This window comes from Engystomops pustulosus, chromosome 11 (genome assembly GCF_040894005.1).
Source record: "Engystomops pustulosus chromosome 11, aEngPut4.maternal, whole genome shotgun sequence".
NCBI classification, from domain to species: Eukaryota; Metazoa; Chordata; class Amphibia; order Anura; family Leptodactylidae; genus Engystomops; species Engystomops pustulosus.
Window position 1 is genome coordinate 41,218,935 of NC_092421.1, and position 15,521 is coordinate 41,234,455.

General features: G+C 46.5%; 1 long non-coding RNA gene across 1 annotated transcript; it reads left to right on the forward strand.

The window, feature by feature from the left end:
• The first annotated feature begins 1,059 nt into the window (after window positions 1-1,059).
• LOC140106571 (uncharacterized) lies at window positions 1,060-1,712 on the forward strand. The gene is made up of 2 exons (XR_011850816.1): window positions 1,060-1,329; window positions 1,504-1,712. It is a non-coding gene; the product is annotated as an uncharacterized lncRNA (long non-coding RNA).
• The last annotated feature ends 13,809 nt before the right edge of the window (window positions 1,713-15,521 follow it).

Consider the following 15,521-nt stretch of genomic DNA (forward strand, 5'->3'; position numbering starts at 1 on the left):
GTGATTTGCCTAATTACATTACTGTTAACATTTCCATTTACGAAACACGTAAATGTGGTGTTAACACAAGCATTAACACACGGCAATGTATACATTTCATTTTGTTAACATGTGTGTTAACATTATGTTAACAAACGTAAATAGTAATGTAATTAGACAAATCATCTCTCCTCAGCTGTTGTAATGCGTCTCAAACGAAATCAAAACGCAACCAAAATGCAACGAGTGAACGCGCCTTTTGGAATGCAACACATTTTTTAATGCTGCACTTTGGTTGCATTTTCATCGCGTTTCAGCTGAGGAGAGGCAATTTGCCTAATTACATTACTATTTATATTTGCGTTTACAAAATGCTGTGTAAATGTGATGTTAATAAATGCATAAACCATAAGCATAAACACATGCATTAACATTGCATTTACATTGCGTTTTGTTAACACCAATGTTAACAGTAATTTAATTAGGCAAATCACTTTTGGTTGCATTTTCATTGTGTTTGAAATGCATTAGGCCCCTTCCACACTAGCGAGTGTGATGCGATGAACTCGCATCACACTCGCAACGCAAGCTGCCGGGAACGCACGGCCCGAACGCTGCACCGCGGGAGTGAACTGACATGCTGAGTTCACTCCCGCGGTGCAGGGTTCGGGCCGTGCGTTCCCGGCAGCTTGCGTTGCGAGTGTGATGCGAGTTCATCGCATCACACTCGCTAGTGGGGAAGGGGCCTTACACCAGCTAAGGAGAGGTGATTTGGCTAGTTACATTACTGTTAACATTTTCGTTTCCAATCGCATTGTAAGTGTGATGTTAATGCATGCGTTAACACATTGTTAAAAAACAGTAGGGTAATTAGGCAAATCACCTTATCCGGTATAATGCGTTTCAAACAAAATTAAAACACAGGTCAAAATGCAACGTGTGAACGCGCCCTAAGTGTCTTTCCCACTAGTTCATAAAACTAATGGCTAATGAGGACTAATTAGCAACCAGCTGTGGGAAGTCTATATATATGTGGGCAGCCAAAAGGTTTGAGTCTTGGGAAGAAGCAGGGTCTATGTATTTGGAGCCCCGGATACTGGGCTCTCTGTTTAGTTACCGCTAGAAAAGATTTCATTTCATTATTTTAGTCCTCATGTACACAAACATTGTTTCCTCGTGATACAGTGGAGGTTCTTGGGGCAGTCTCATGGCTCCATGTTTTGCTATAGACTCATACACACACATGAGGATTCCTCAGCCCCTTGTCTAGCCCAGTACCCTGAGGAAAAACTCCAATCAGATCCTATCCTTGGCCGTGTTAGTGGCTCTGTCTCCTGTATAAGTCTATAGGTCTGTGGAAAATATGGATTACACACAAGGGGACATTTATCATAGTTTACTTTTGTCTGGTGCTTGTTTGCACCGATTTATGTGTTTTTTTTCCCCCAGCAATATTTTTTTTTTGTTAGATCCTTTTTTTAAAAAAAAATCTATTTTTAATAGCTTTTTTTTTTTTTTTTGCAGAAATGTCTCACGCTAGTGCAAAATGTCACAAAGAAGTCTCCAGAATGCAAAGGCAAAGAAACAGCTACATAAAATGACAATGCTACGAGCAGTCCAGGCTCAATACACAAACCCTGGCACAAAAATGGCCATTTACAGCCACAGGGAAATGTTTGTCTGCTGGAGGTCTTAATTTTTTAATCTTGCTAATAAAATGTCCTGCACCTAAATCTGGATGTTGGTACTGCCATTTTCCTGTCACTGATGTTGTGTGCCCCATGAGAAGAATCTTCCCCCTTCCTTTACAATACATATGTACACACATGGATGTTCTAGATTATTTTGGAATTTATTAAGATAGGCTTTGTAAATGCCAGTCCTAAAATCTCTTCCGCTGGCTGGGATCTACTAAGAGGCCCTCACCCTTTTAGTAGATCAGGTATAATCGCCACCACGTCGGACCTGCTTAGACCATATCTAATCTGGCACAGATCTGTGCTATAGTTCCTGCTCCCCTGTCTACCCCACTCCCTGCAGGACCGTTTCTAGCCTCTTTGCTGCCTAAGGTGAAAACTGAAACAGGGGTATAGAAACGACGGCCATGTGTGTGAGCTCATAGAAGGACATAGGAATCAATGTTCTTTTCGGGCATGTTCTTGCTGCTTTTTCAACTAATAAAACAAATCCAAAAAATAACATTGATCGGCATGTAGGCTGAGACTATAAATTGTAATATGGAGGTTGCAGAGACAAAGAGCATTGGGATTTTCAGTGAATTTTAATGTGTAAGCATTTATATACACAAGCACCATCAGTCAGTATTGTATATGCATTTGTGATCCGCAAAAATAAACAAAAATGTTATCTGTAAAAAAACAAAAGAACATGTGAATAGTCACATATTGTGGATCACAGAAGGCAATAGCACTAAAAGTGCTATTTTCGTGTGTAATACTGCGTGCGGCGATTCACTAAGATCATGCACCAGAAATCATGAATCTGTTGCTTCCCTGCACTGGCCTGACAAAGTTAAGCATCTTTTTTGTGATGCACCTTTAACATATGGCGTGCAACACAATTTGCAAGTTAAAAACGGCACTCGATCCAAATAAGTCGGACCGACCGATGGCACGCCCCATAATTTGTGTTGCATGGAGCTGTGCAATAAAAGGATCGTGTGCGATACAATAGTGGCAAGGGCACTTTTTAAATACCTGTGCAACATCCCCCATCGGGGCCTAGCTTTTTTCTTTGGGGCCTGGAGACAGCCGGGGCCCAGAATACCGGAGTGGCTGGCTGTTGCGGCCTAGGCATGCTAGTGTCACGGTGCTTGGTATGGGGACCGGAGGGCTGTCCTACAGCCTGGCAGGTCTCCCGCAGGTGGTGTTGGCAAGAAATGATGAGGGAGAGGCTGCTATAGTAGTTCTTCCTGGGGCAACCCTTTGGGGTCTGGAGTATGAGTCCCTGTGCAGTGGATAGGGTGCTCGTGATGGTAACAGCCGTAGTAGCAGGGACCAGACGGAGGCAGACGTTGTATTGGAACCGACAGGAACAATGGATAACATGCCAAACGAATCTTGACAATGGTAGAAGGCTGGGGATGCACTTGGAGAGAGAACCACAGGGATTGATCACCAGCCTGGATGCAAAGGCAGGCTGGGAGATAGCTGTGTCCTAGCAGGATGCTTTAGCTTGTCCTGGGTTACTTCAGATATCACCCTTGAATTTAGGATGATACCCCTTTACTCTCACTACTCCTCTGTCTCACCTCCTCTCCTGTCTCTTTGTCACACTGACTGACTCTCTCTAGACTAACTGGTCTCTCTGTCTAACTGTGGAGAGATGGGTCTCCTTCTGCATCTAGAACTTTCCTGACCAGGGGTTTTATTACTCCCACTGGTCAGGTGGTGGTTGCTCCTCCATTTGCATCCCAGCTTACAATACAATATAAGAACAGATGTGATTGGCTGATGGAAAGACAGCACATTAAACAATTAACTCCTGCCTCACCAGGCAGGATCTACCGCTGCGGTGTTCCCCGTGTTGTGTAGTGACCTGCTGTGGGGTTGATTAGACAGGTTGTAAGCTACATGTTGGGACGTATTCACAACAACCTCTCTGCCTTGCATCGGCAGGGGTGTTGCACCTGTGCAATCAGTTTTAGCCATGAAGAACATGCACAGTCCAACAAAAATGCAGCGCAAAGTCCTTAGTAAATGTGTCCCTATGGGTTAGCAAAAAAACTGAAGACAGGTCTGTTTTTTCACTGATGAGGATGGGAAACCAGGTGTTGTGTTTTCTAACCAATGTTCAATTGGTTCAGTTCAGTGTTTTGTCGTGGACATGGACAAAAAAATAAAAGCAAAATGGAGACAAAGCGGAAATAACACATTATGGAAGCACAACTGACACACAACACACACTGGTGTGAATCTGCCTTAACATTGTTGCCTGGTGACAAAGTTGCCCTGTATCATCCTGCCAACTTGGCCATCTGAGAGGGGATGAGCTTTTGCATGTTTTTTGCAGATCAATAAAACAAATATGCGACTAAAGATCTGAAATTATATGATAAATACAGTGAGTCCTGCTTGGATTCATGCACCATGCGTTGCAGTGCAAATAAGGAAAAGTTGACTCAGTAAGAGTCTGATATAGCAGAATGCGGCAATATGCCTCTGGTAAAATCAACAGCGTGGGTAATATAGCATTTTGCGTAATTTGCTGTTTTAATATATATCATCGGGTCAGATGACCTCCAAAGGAGATCGATCAGGGATGATGCAAGACTCCCCTAAGGACCTAGTATGGGGTAATTCTTCTGTGATGCATAATTTGGCAGGTCTTGGGGCACCTCCCTCATTGGTTGGAAATAGTTGTTTAAAATAGGTTTAAGCTGTCCAATAGGCTCTGTAGTCTTCTAGGGGACTTTATTTGTCCAGATTTCTGAATAAGCTATGGCCAGAGCTCTATTAGGTCTGTAGGCCATAATGTTTATATTACAGTCGACAGAGGAGTTAGCTTCAAAGTTCATGTACAACTCTTGATTAGTTTCACAGGTGGTACAGGGAAGTTTCAGTCAAGGCAGAGAATCTTAGATCCTTATCTTAGAATCTTAGAAACATAACTCTTAGATCCTTATATCTTAGGGAAGCTTAGATACTTTTTTTAATCATTCAAAAATATATTAAAAATGTTATCACTACAAGAATAAAATCTTTTATTTAGTTAGTTGTGCAAGTTATCAAATACAGTGAAACAAGGAGATAACACAAGAAGTCACCCATCAGAATGACAAGTAGTGTTTCTATGTTAGATGTGGAAACCACGGCAACAGATGGCAAGTGGGAAGGTTGTGGCCTACCAGAGAAAAGAATTTGGGAGTCATCTCATAAACAAATAATAGAAAGTTATAACGAATTATAACAATCATGAAGAAAGAAAAAGGAAGGGTGAATGTGACATATGTAGAAAAACGGTAGTCAGTAGAGGTGGGGGGATGAGGACGTTAAGGTGTATCTCATCACAACAGACGTGAAGAAGGCATAGTGATTAGAGATGGGTGAATTTATTAAAATTCGGTTCGTCCCAATTCGCCAAACTTTTAGAAAAAATTTGATTCAGTCTGAATCAAATCATGACGAATCACGTTAAAAAACAGGTATTTCCTGGCTGCAGAAAGCCTGTAGGGTGCTGAAGAACATTGTGCCATACTTAAATATGCATAGGGAGTGTGGTTTGGTCTTCAAACAATGCTGTGTTTTAGTATGACACACACATGACAGCCGCCCACGCTCGGCTCCTCTGGTGTCTTTACAAAAAATTGCCACAACGCTGAGGTGGTAACTTTATCATCAACCCTCTGCACTGAGCGACTGTTACCGCCGCTGCCTCGCTGAGCTCCTGTGCCCCTGCTTCTTTGGACCTGCGAGTCGGGATTTGTACCCCGCGGACATTTGGTTCCAGTTCTCACACTGCTGCCACCCTGCTGACTCACGGCCACAGTAGCAACTTGCTGCCTGCTCCGCTGCCTAATGCGCAAGCTGACACTCTCCTTGCCTGACGATGATGAATCCCTTGCTACACTCAGCTCCCAAGTGTGATCAGCTACATCATCGTCAATTTGCATTTCCAGGTCACTGCTACTCTCCTCATTGGTGTCAGTATGTCCAGCCTACTGCAGGAAGCAGCAGAAGTCTGCCCCACCGCTTCACTGCCAAGCAGCCCATACCACCTAGTAGCTCTCTGGCTGCGGGAAAGGAACAAGACAGAGACTGGTTGAGGACAGTTGAGGGCCTCTGACTTGCTCCTGGGCCATGCCAACTTATTGTTGTATCTGAGGAACCCACAGACTCTTGGATGGGGTTGTCAGATATTATATTTGAGGAATTGGATGACCTATTCAACCATTCAACAACATTTGGGTTGTTAGGTTGCCGCTAGATGACAATGGCAGTTCTGGCCTCGCAGGGTCACCCCTACTGCAACGTCCCCTAACTGTGCTGGCACCTCTGCCTGCTCCACCTGCCACCTTTCTGTCTGACATAATAGTTTATAAACTATGTGGATTTGACACGTAAATCTGGCTGTAAACTATAGCCCGAAAAGGAATAGCAATGTGCGTTATACAGATACCCCAAAACTGACAGTGTAATTTCTGCAAAAATACCTGTTTAAACTACGTTGATTTGACACATAAATCTGGCTGTAAACTATAGCCCAAAAAGGTATGGCAATGTGCGTTATACAGATACCCCACAACTGACACCCAATGAAAGGTCCACAAATCACTACTGCAGCTGCATAAAGAAATCGCTACTGCAGATGCATGAAAGTCAAACAGATTTCTTCCTATTCGATTTTGTCAATAAATAGAACTGCTATTTGGGGTATACAGATCCCCCTTAAAGAACAACCAGGGATTGCAGCAAGAATTGTTACTACACAGAACAGTAGCAGCAGCTAGACGCTACAGGCAGCATATGAAGTGTGGATTGCCGATATTGAAAATGGCTGGGTTTTATAGAGCTGTGTGACATCACATAAGCCTGCTGGTCGCTGATTGGCTTACAGGTCTGCAAATGTCATCGGGGGTGTTCCTTTCTCCTTCCCAGAGTTCACTGCCCCATGTAACACGTTGTTCTCGTGCCCATTTAGCTTAAAAAAGAGGGAAACGAATCAGCATAAACTTCGGCTTCGTGACTAACCAAATTTTTCCTGAAATTCTAACCGAAGTTAGAATCGATTCGCCCATCTCTAATAGTAACACGTAGGTGGCAAATGTTGACAAGCTCTGGAAAGTGATCTAGGGATTCCAGATGATGTGATACATGTTAGGATGACAATCAGATCCAGACGAGAGCTCTTCCATGCATAGGAGGTGAAGGTGTTCCAAAGTATTGAACTTTGGGTATTGATACAAGGAGAAAAGAGAAGAGGAGAGTAGTTGGGGAGTTGGCTAAATGTATATATAAACTCTGCAGTCAAAATGGTGCGAGAGCAGTATTCCAACACCAAATATGGAACATGTACCCCCAGGAAAGAGGAGGTGGAGTCTTGAAAGTATCATATACAATTGGGTAAGGGGCTTAATATTGGTTTCTTGAGATTTGCAGGACAGAGACAGTTTGTGACAATGTTGAAAGCTTTGAATGAATTGTTTGTCTGAAATTGCTTATTTCCTTCTCCTAGCTTTTAATAAATAATGGGTTTTCTAAAGCCTAGTTATTAGAGATGAGCGAACACACTCGTCCGAGCTTGATGCTCGTTCGAGCATTAGCGTACTCGAAACTGCTCGTTGCTCGGACTAATATTTCGCCAGCTCGAGAAAATGGCATCTCCCGCCGTTTTGATTTTTGGCAGCCAGAAACAGAGCCAATCACAAGCCAGGAGACTCTGCACTCCACCCAGCATGACGTGGTACACTTGCACGTCGATAGCAGTGGTTGGCTGGCCTGATCAGGTGAACCTGGAATAGACTAGTCCCTGCCCGCGCTGCTCGCATGATTCTCTGTCTGGATGCCGTTAGGGAGAGAGCTGCTGCTGGTCAGGGATAGCGTTAGGGTGTTCTATTAGATTAGTGTTAGGCAGGAGTGATTCTACAAGAACCCAACAGCCCTTGTTAGGGCTACAATAGCGTTATATTTTATTTTTTTTATTTGCTTGTGGCTGGGCTTGCTGGCACTAGTGCAGCTCGTACCATAATGTGACGAATTTGCAGGGAGACTTGCAAACATTCTATTTAGCTCTTAGTGACACACATATCCATCTCAAACACCTACGTGGGACAACTTATTAGGGGTTTGATTGAATTAGGCACAGTCTGCTTTTTCTTTTTTTTTACTTTTCTTTTTTTTTATAACTCAAAGTCATCAGGCACAGCACAAAATCCAGTTGTGTGCTGTCAGTGTAGGCTAGAAACTAGCCATAGCAATAGGATAGCATCGTTTTGTTAAAAAAACAATAACACAAAAAAACACAAAAAAAATTTACAGTTTACACATTAATTTTGAAAATGTTGAACCCGAGGGCTAGGGGTAGAGGACGAGGGCATGGGCGTCCAACTACTGCAGGGGTCAGAGGCCGTGGTCCTGGGCGGGGTGAGACACTACCTGCTGATGAGGGAGCAGGGAAACGCCGCAGAGCTACACTCCCTAGGTTCATCATGTCTCAAGTTACTGGGACTCGTGGTAGAGCACTGTTGAGGCCAGAACAGTGCGAACAGGTGATGTCGTGGATTGCGGACAATGCTTCTAGCCATTTGCTCACCAGTCAGTCTTCCACGCAGTCCACCCATGTCACCGAAATCAGCACTCCTCCAGCTCCTCCACCTCAGCCTCCTTCCCCCCAGTCTGCCCCCTCCCAGGAAAATTTGGCATTTGAACCGGCATACTCTGAGGAACTGTTTTCTGGACCCTTCCCAGAGTCACAAACCACTTGTCCGGTTGCTGCTGAGCTCTTTTCCGATGCCCAGGTTTTCCACCGGTCGCAGTCTGTGGGTGATGATGACATTGTTGACATAGTGGAAGAAGTGTGTCGGACGATGAGGAGACATGGTTGTCAGACAGTGGTGAAGTTGTTGTCATGGCAGGAAGTCCGAGGGGGGAGCAGACTGAGGGATCGGAGGATGATGAGGTGACAGACCCAAGCTGGGTTGATAGGCCGGGTGAACACAGTGCTTCTGAGATGGAGGCGAGTCCTCGACGAGAACAGGTTGGAAGAGGCAGTGGTGGGGCCAGACGGAGAGGCAGAACCAGAGCTGTGCATCAGCGCCAAATGTTTCACGTAGTGAAGCTCCCGTGGCGAGGGCTAGATGTTCGGAAGTCTGGAATTTCTTTAAAGAAACACCGGATGTCCGACGGACTGTGGTGTGCAACCTGTGCCAAACCAGGATCAGCAGCGGTTCCACCAATACCAGCTTAACCACCACCAGTATGAATGCTAAACACCCCACTCAATGGAACCAAGGCCGTTCACCTCCGGCCGGGCACACCCCTGCTCCTTCCTCTGTGTCATCTGCTGCCTCTGCTAGTCAGCCCCCGGCCCAGTACCCCGGCCCAAAACACCTCCCGTGCGAAAACCACACCTTCACCTCCACGATCCTCCACAGCATCCACCAATGTCTCCATGCGCAGTGTTCAGCTCTCCATACCCCAGACGCTGGAGCGCAAGAGGAAGTACAGTGCAACCCACCCACCCACACGCCCAAGCCCTCAACTTCCACATCTCCAAATTACTTAGCCTGGAGATGCTGCCCTATAGGCTGGTAGAGACCGAGGCCTTTCGCAACCTCATGGGGGCGGCCGCCCCTCGGTATTCGGTCCCCAGCCGCCACTACTTTTCCCGATGTGTCGTCCCAGCCCTGCACCAGCACGTGTCAGACAACATCATCCGTGCCCTAACCGTTTCTGACAAGGTCCACCTGACCACGGACACGTGGACGAGTGCTGCCGGGCAGGGCCACTATATATCGCTGACGGCACATTGGGTTAACTTGGTGGAGGCTGGGACCGAGTCTGACCCTGGGGCTTTTCATATACTACCGATGCCGAGGATTGCGGGGCCTACCTCGGTCCAGGTCTCTCAGGCCTACTATGCCTCCACATCCTCCCACCCCTCTTCCACCTCCTCCTCCGAATTACCATCCGTGGGCATGGCACCATCAGTCGGTAGCTCTAGGCACAGCAGCAGTGCCGGCGCTAAGCGACAGCAGCAGTACTCAAACTGCTGAGCCTAGGCGATAAAAGGCACACCGCCCAAGAGCTATTACAGGGCATCACGGCGCAGACTGAAGCCAGGCATGGTTGTGTGTGACAACGGCCGTAACCTGGTGGCAGCTCTGCAACTCGCCAGACTGACACATGTGCCATGCCTGGCCCATGTGTTAAATCTCATAGTTCGGCGATTCCTCAAGACATACCCCAATCTGTCTGATTTGCTCACGAAGGTGCGCCTCATCTGTGCGCATTTCAGGAAGTCCAGCACAGATGCTGCCACTCTCAGGGCAGCACAGCGCCACCTCCAACTGCCCGCTCACTGACTGTTGTGCGACGTGCCCTCGAGGTGGAATTAAACATTAACCATGTTATCCAGAGTTTACCAGCAGCGCAGAGCGATTGTAGACTGCCAGATATCAACTTCCACCAGAACTGGTATTCAGGTCAGTCAGCTTCCTCAAGTCTACAATGAGGAGTGGACGTGGATGTCTGATATCTGTCAGGTGCTGAGTAACTTTGAGGAGTCAACACAGATGGTCAGTGGCGATGCCGCCATCATCAGCCTCACCATCCCGCTGCTAGGCCTGTTGAAAAACTCTCTGGTCAGCATGAAGTCAGAAGCTTTGCGCTCGTCAAAAGAGCCGGGGGAAGAAGATTCCCTTGTTGATAGCCAAAGCACCCTCAAGTCTGTTTCTCAGCGCATATCGGAGGAGGTGGAGGAGGATGAGGAGGAAGAGGAGGAGAATGTTGGCGAGACAGAAGAAGGGAGCATTGCTCAGTCTTTCACTGTACAGCGTGTATGGGCAGAAGAAGAGGAGTTGGACGAGGAGGAAATGGACAGTCAGGCCAGTGAGGGGAGTGAATTCTTGCGCGTTGGTACTCTGGCGCATATGGCGCTTTACAAGGCCTTTGCCAGTTTTATGTCACCCCAGCAAGACAGTGGGGGTCATTTACTAAGGGCCCGATTCGCGGTTTCCCGACGTGTTACCCGAATATTTCCGATTTGCGCCGATTGTACCTGAATTGCCCCGGGTTTTTCGGGGCGATCGGATTGTGGCGCATCGGCGCCGGCATGCGCGCGACGGAAATCGGGGGGCGTGGCCGAACGAAAACCCGACGTATTCGGAAAAACCGCCGCATTTAAAAACCGAAAAAGTGTCGCTCGGGAAGCGCTTACCTTCACCTGGTCCGAGGTGGTGCATTCCGGCGCGTTGAGATGATTTTAAGCGCAGCAGCGCCACCTGGTGGACGGCGGAGGAACTACCTTCACAAATCCCGGCCGGACCCGAATCCTGTGCAGAGAATGCGCCTCTGGATCGCGAATGGGCCGGGTAAGTAAATGTGCCCCACTGTCTTCTGTCCCCAGTCTAGGCAGAGTAGGGCTGATCTTTACATAAAGATGGTGAGGTAGTACGTAGCTGACCATACCATCATCCTAAATGATCACATAGCTCCCTACAACTACTGGGTTTCAAAGCTGGACATGTGGCACGAATTGGCGCTGTACACCTTGGAGGTTCTTGCCTGCCCTGCCGCTAGCGTGTTGTCGGAGCGGGTTTTCAGTGCAGCTGGTGGCATCATCACCGAAAAGCGTACACGCCTGTCGATTGACAGGCTGACACTTATCAAGATGAATAAAGCCTGAATTTCTCAGGATTTCCATTCTCCACCAGGTGAAGGAAGCTCAACCTGAATAATGTATGCACTCCTCCTCCTCATTTTCTTCCTTCTCCTCCTCTTTGTACACTAAAGCAGAGGAAACTGGCTATTTTTTGCCAGGGCCAACTGGCTCTAGGTATAGTACTCTATGTATTTAATTTTTCTGGAGGGCCACCTTCCCGGTCCTCTGTTTAAAACAATTATTGGGAGTGCCACATACAGGCACTCAATCTATTTAATTTTTCTGGAGGACCACCTACCTGCTCCTCTGGTTTGAAAACTTTTTTGGACTGCCACATAAAGGCACTATCCAAATTTAATTGTTTCCATAGCAGCCTCCACACGTCGTCTTTATAGCTGCCTCCACACGTTGTCTCCATTGCTACCTCCACACATCATCTCCATAGCTGCCTCCAAAGGTCGTCCATATAGCTGCCTCCATACATCGTCCCCTTAGCAAACGAGCTGTGTCAGGCAGAATTTTGGGTTGTTTTCATGGCTTCCACATCAAACTTGTTAACTTTGTCGTCACCCTGCTGTGTTATCATTTACCGATATTAATTCAGCGCTTCTTGCGCATCTGTTTACATTCCCCTCACCCGCCATAACCAAAACTTTTAAGAACAGTACTACACTTGATCTTATACAAAAGGTTCTTAGGAGTGCTGTTTGTAGCCCCCGCCTGCTTTGAAAATTATAATTTTTTCAAAGTAAACGCTTCTGGCCCCCAGGCCCATTTTGAGTGGGGAGGAGCCGAGAGACGGGCTTGGACAGGCAAAAGCTCGCCTGGCAGCGGACCGCCAGCTCCTTTCCAAGATCCAACTAACATAGTTTTAACTGCAGCACCTTTAATCTACTACTACATTACTGCCTCCATACATCGTCCCCATATCAAACGAGCTGTGTCAGGCAGAATTTTGGGTTGTTTTCATGGCTTCCACATCAAACTTGTTAACTTTGTCGCCACCCTGCTGTGTTATCCACAAAATATACTGGCAAACTTTTATCATTTACCGATATTATTTCAGCGCTTCTTGCGCATCTGTTTACATTCCCCTCACCCACCATAACCGAATCTTATAAGAACAGTGCTACACTTGATCTTATACAAAAGGTTCTTAGGAGTGCTGTTTGTAGTCCCCGCCTGCTTTGAAAATTATAATTTTTTCAAAGTAAACGCTTCTGGCCCCCAGGCCCATTTTGGGTGGGGAGGAGCCGAGAGACAGGGGCTTGGACAGGCCTGGCAGCGGACCGCCAGCTCCATCCCAAGATCCAACTAACATAGTTTTAACTGCAGCACCTTTAATCTACTACTACTTTACTGCCTGCATACATCATCCCCTTATCAAACAAGCTGTGTCAGGCAGAATTTTCAGGTGTTTCACCAGATACATAATGGAACTCTGCCCATCTGTCGCCGCCATGCTGGAGACCTGAAGTTGCAATTATAGCAGCGCAATATGGATGCCCCATACTGTCGCTCTTAATCATGGAACCATTTCCGAAAAAACAATTAAAAATAGAACTGCTATGCTATTCCATTATTCCTAGATGAAATATTCACACGAGCCCCGCCTGCTTTGAAAATTATAATTTTTTCAAAGTAAAAGCTTCTGGCCTCTAGGCCCATTTTGGGTGGGGAGGAGCCGAGAGACGGGCTTGGACAGACGAAAGCTCGCTTGGCAGCGGACCGCCAGCACCATCCCAAGATTAGGCAGTCTCAGGGGCATCCATGCATACTGCCCCTGCTGTTTCCTGTCCATTTCGCCTCCACGATCCTCCACAGCGTCCACCAATGTCTCCATGCGCAACTTTCAACTCTCTATACCCCAGACGCTGGAGCACGAGAGGATATACATCACATCATCCCCTTATCAAACGAGCTGTGTCAGGCAGAATTTTCAGGTGTTTCACCAGATACATAATGGAACTCGGCGCATCTGTCGCCGCCATGCTGGAGACCTGAAGTTTCAATCATAGCAGTGCAATATGGATGCCCCATACTGTCACTCTTAATCATGGAAGTCGTCTCCATGGCTGCCTCCACATGTCGTCCCCTTATCAAACGAGCTGTGTCAGGCTCATTTTTCGGGTGTTTCACCAGATACGTTATGGAACTTGGTCACTATGTCGCCACCATGCTGTGTTATCGACTAAATATACCGTCAACCTTTTGTTGACATAGGAAATCATTTCAGCACTTCTTGCTCACCTCCTTTGGTTCCTCTCTGCCACCCAATGGTTTGAAGCCTGAGTCCATTTGGGGTATGTCGCCATGCCACTCTCTAGCCTTCTGCTGCTGCCTCTGCATGCTGTCTTCTATAGTGTCAGCGTCAATTATTGAATGTTTTAGATGCTATCTAGCCTCATTCGGTCACTCTGTCATGGCCATGCTGTTGCCCATAATTTTGGCATAATGGTGCGATTAAGCAGCCTCAGAGGCATCCATGCATGCTGCCCCTGCTGTTTCCTGTCCATTTCCGTGGTGTTTCCAACATTTTCTGAGGTTTCAAGGTGTTTGGCCAAGCTTCCCTGTGCAGACCATTGGTCCCCTTGAAAAATGCTCGAGTCTCCCATTGACAATGGGGTTCGTTATTCGAGACGAGCACTCGAGCATTGGGAAAAGTTTGTCTCGAATAACAAGCACCCGAGCATTTTAGTGCTCGCTCATCTCTACTAGTTATCTGATAGAATAACACAGACGGTAGAGATGGAGTGTGGATAGGGAAGGAAGAAAAACAGATCACTTCTAATGGAATTAGATCTCTTTGGAGATCAAGATGGGTCTTGTGGTGGGAATAAAAGCGATGCATTCTCAAACACCTTACCAAATGACTGGTCAGAGACTGAGTCAAGTAGATGGTAAGAAGAAGGCCCTTGAATCTCACTGGGCTGAGCAAAATAAGAGTGAGGGGACCATCAACTTAAACAACTGTAAGGGCCTGGAAAGGTCCTTACAAGTTCTCCAGTGGGAGAAAAAGGAACATTTCTGAGAATGTACAACTGTACTAGTTCTCAGCATCACTAATAAAGTATCAACCTGTTAGGAAGAAATAGCATGTATATACAGCTCTATGGATTCACAAAAACCTCCGCAAGGTAGAAATTAGTTAAACAGGAGGGGCAGCACCCAAATGAGACGAAAAAGCGAGAAGAAGGGGGAGAACACTAGGGAAAAGGGAGGGTTAGGGTCTGCTGTAATAGTGTATAAAATGGGTGAGGAACAGCCACTATCTAGGTATTAGAGCTTAAAAGGGCCTTCAAATTCTGAGACTCATGGAAAATTGCCTATGGCTGTCACAACTTTATACATTTTTCTGTGTTACCAACAGTGTCAGCCATGATTTCTTCCATTCTGTAGATATGAAGCAGTTCTTGAACCCACTCCGAAATGGTGGGTGGAATCTCAGATCGCCATCTATGTGGGATAACTGTGTGCGCCGCGATTAGGAAGAATCTTAGGAGGCTATTTTTTTGTTTCTGGATAGCACCCAGGAGAATAGAAAGCAAAGCTAACTCTGGGGTTTTGGGAGCCACTGAACCTCTGATCACGGATGTCGTCTCAAACACCTGGTCCCAAAAAGAGGAGATTTTTGGGCACGATCACCAAATATGTATGCCCCCGTTCGCCCCACATCTCCAGCACGTGTCTGGGAATAGAGGGATAGAATGAATGCAGCAAAGATGGGGCCCTACATTAGAGAGAATTTTGTAGTTTCTCTCTTTGGCAGAGCAGGGTACCAAGAGTTTATAGGTAAACAAAAATGCTTTATCCCAGTAGCTTGCAGATAAAGAGATGTTCAAGTCTTAGGCCCATTTGCAAAGAAAGTGGTGAGCTATCAGATTCTTTTATTAGGAGATCGTATATTTGTGAGATGCAGTTACCTGGGGGGTTGCTGAGCGAAACAGGGCCTCAAAGGGGTTTTAAAGGCAGCAGCGGTCCCAGGCTTTTTGAGAAAGGCTCTTAATTGAGTCATTTCCAACCAAGAGAGGTTGGAGGAGGTTGACACCCCTAGTAGATCAGGAAATGAGGGAATTGGAGTTTCTCCGAGGATGTTATACATGCGGAGGTCTTTGTAGCTTGATCAACCCAGGAATTTCGTTCTGGAGAAGGCTGGTTGAAAATCGGGATTGTGGAATAATGTTGTGAGGAGGCTAAATGGC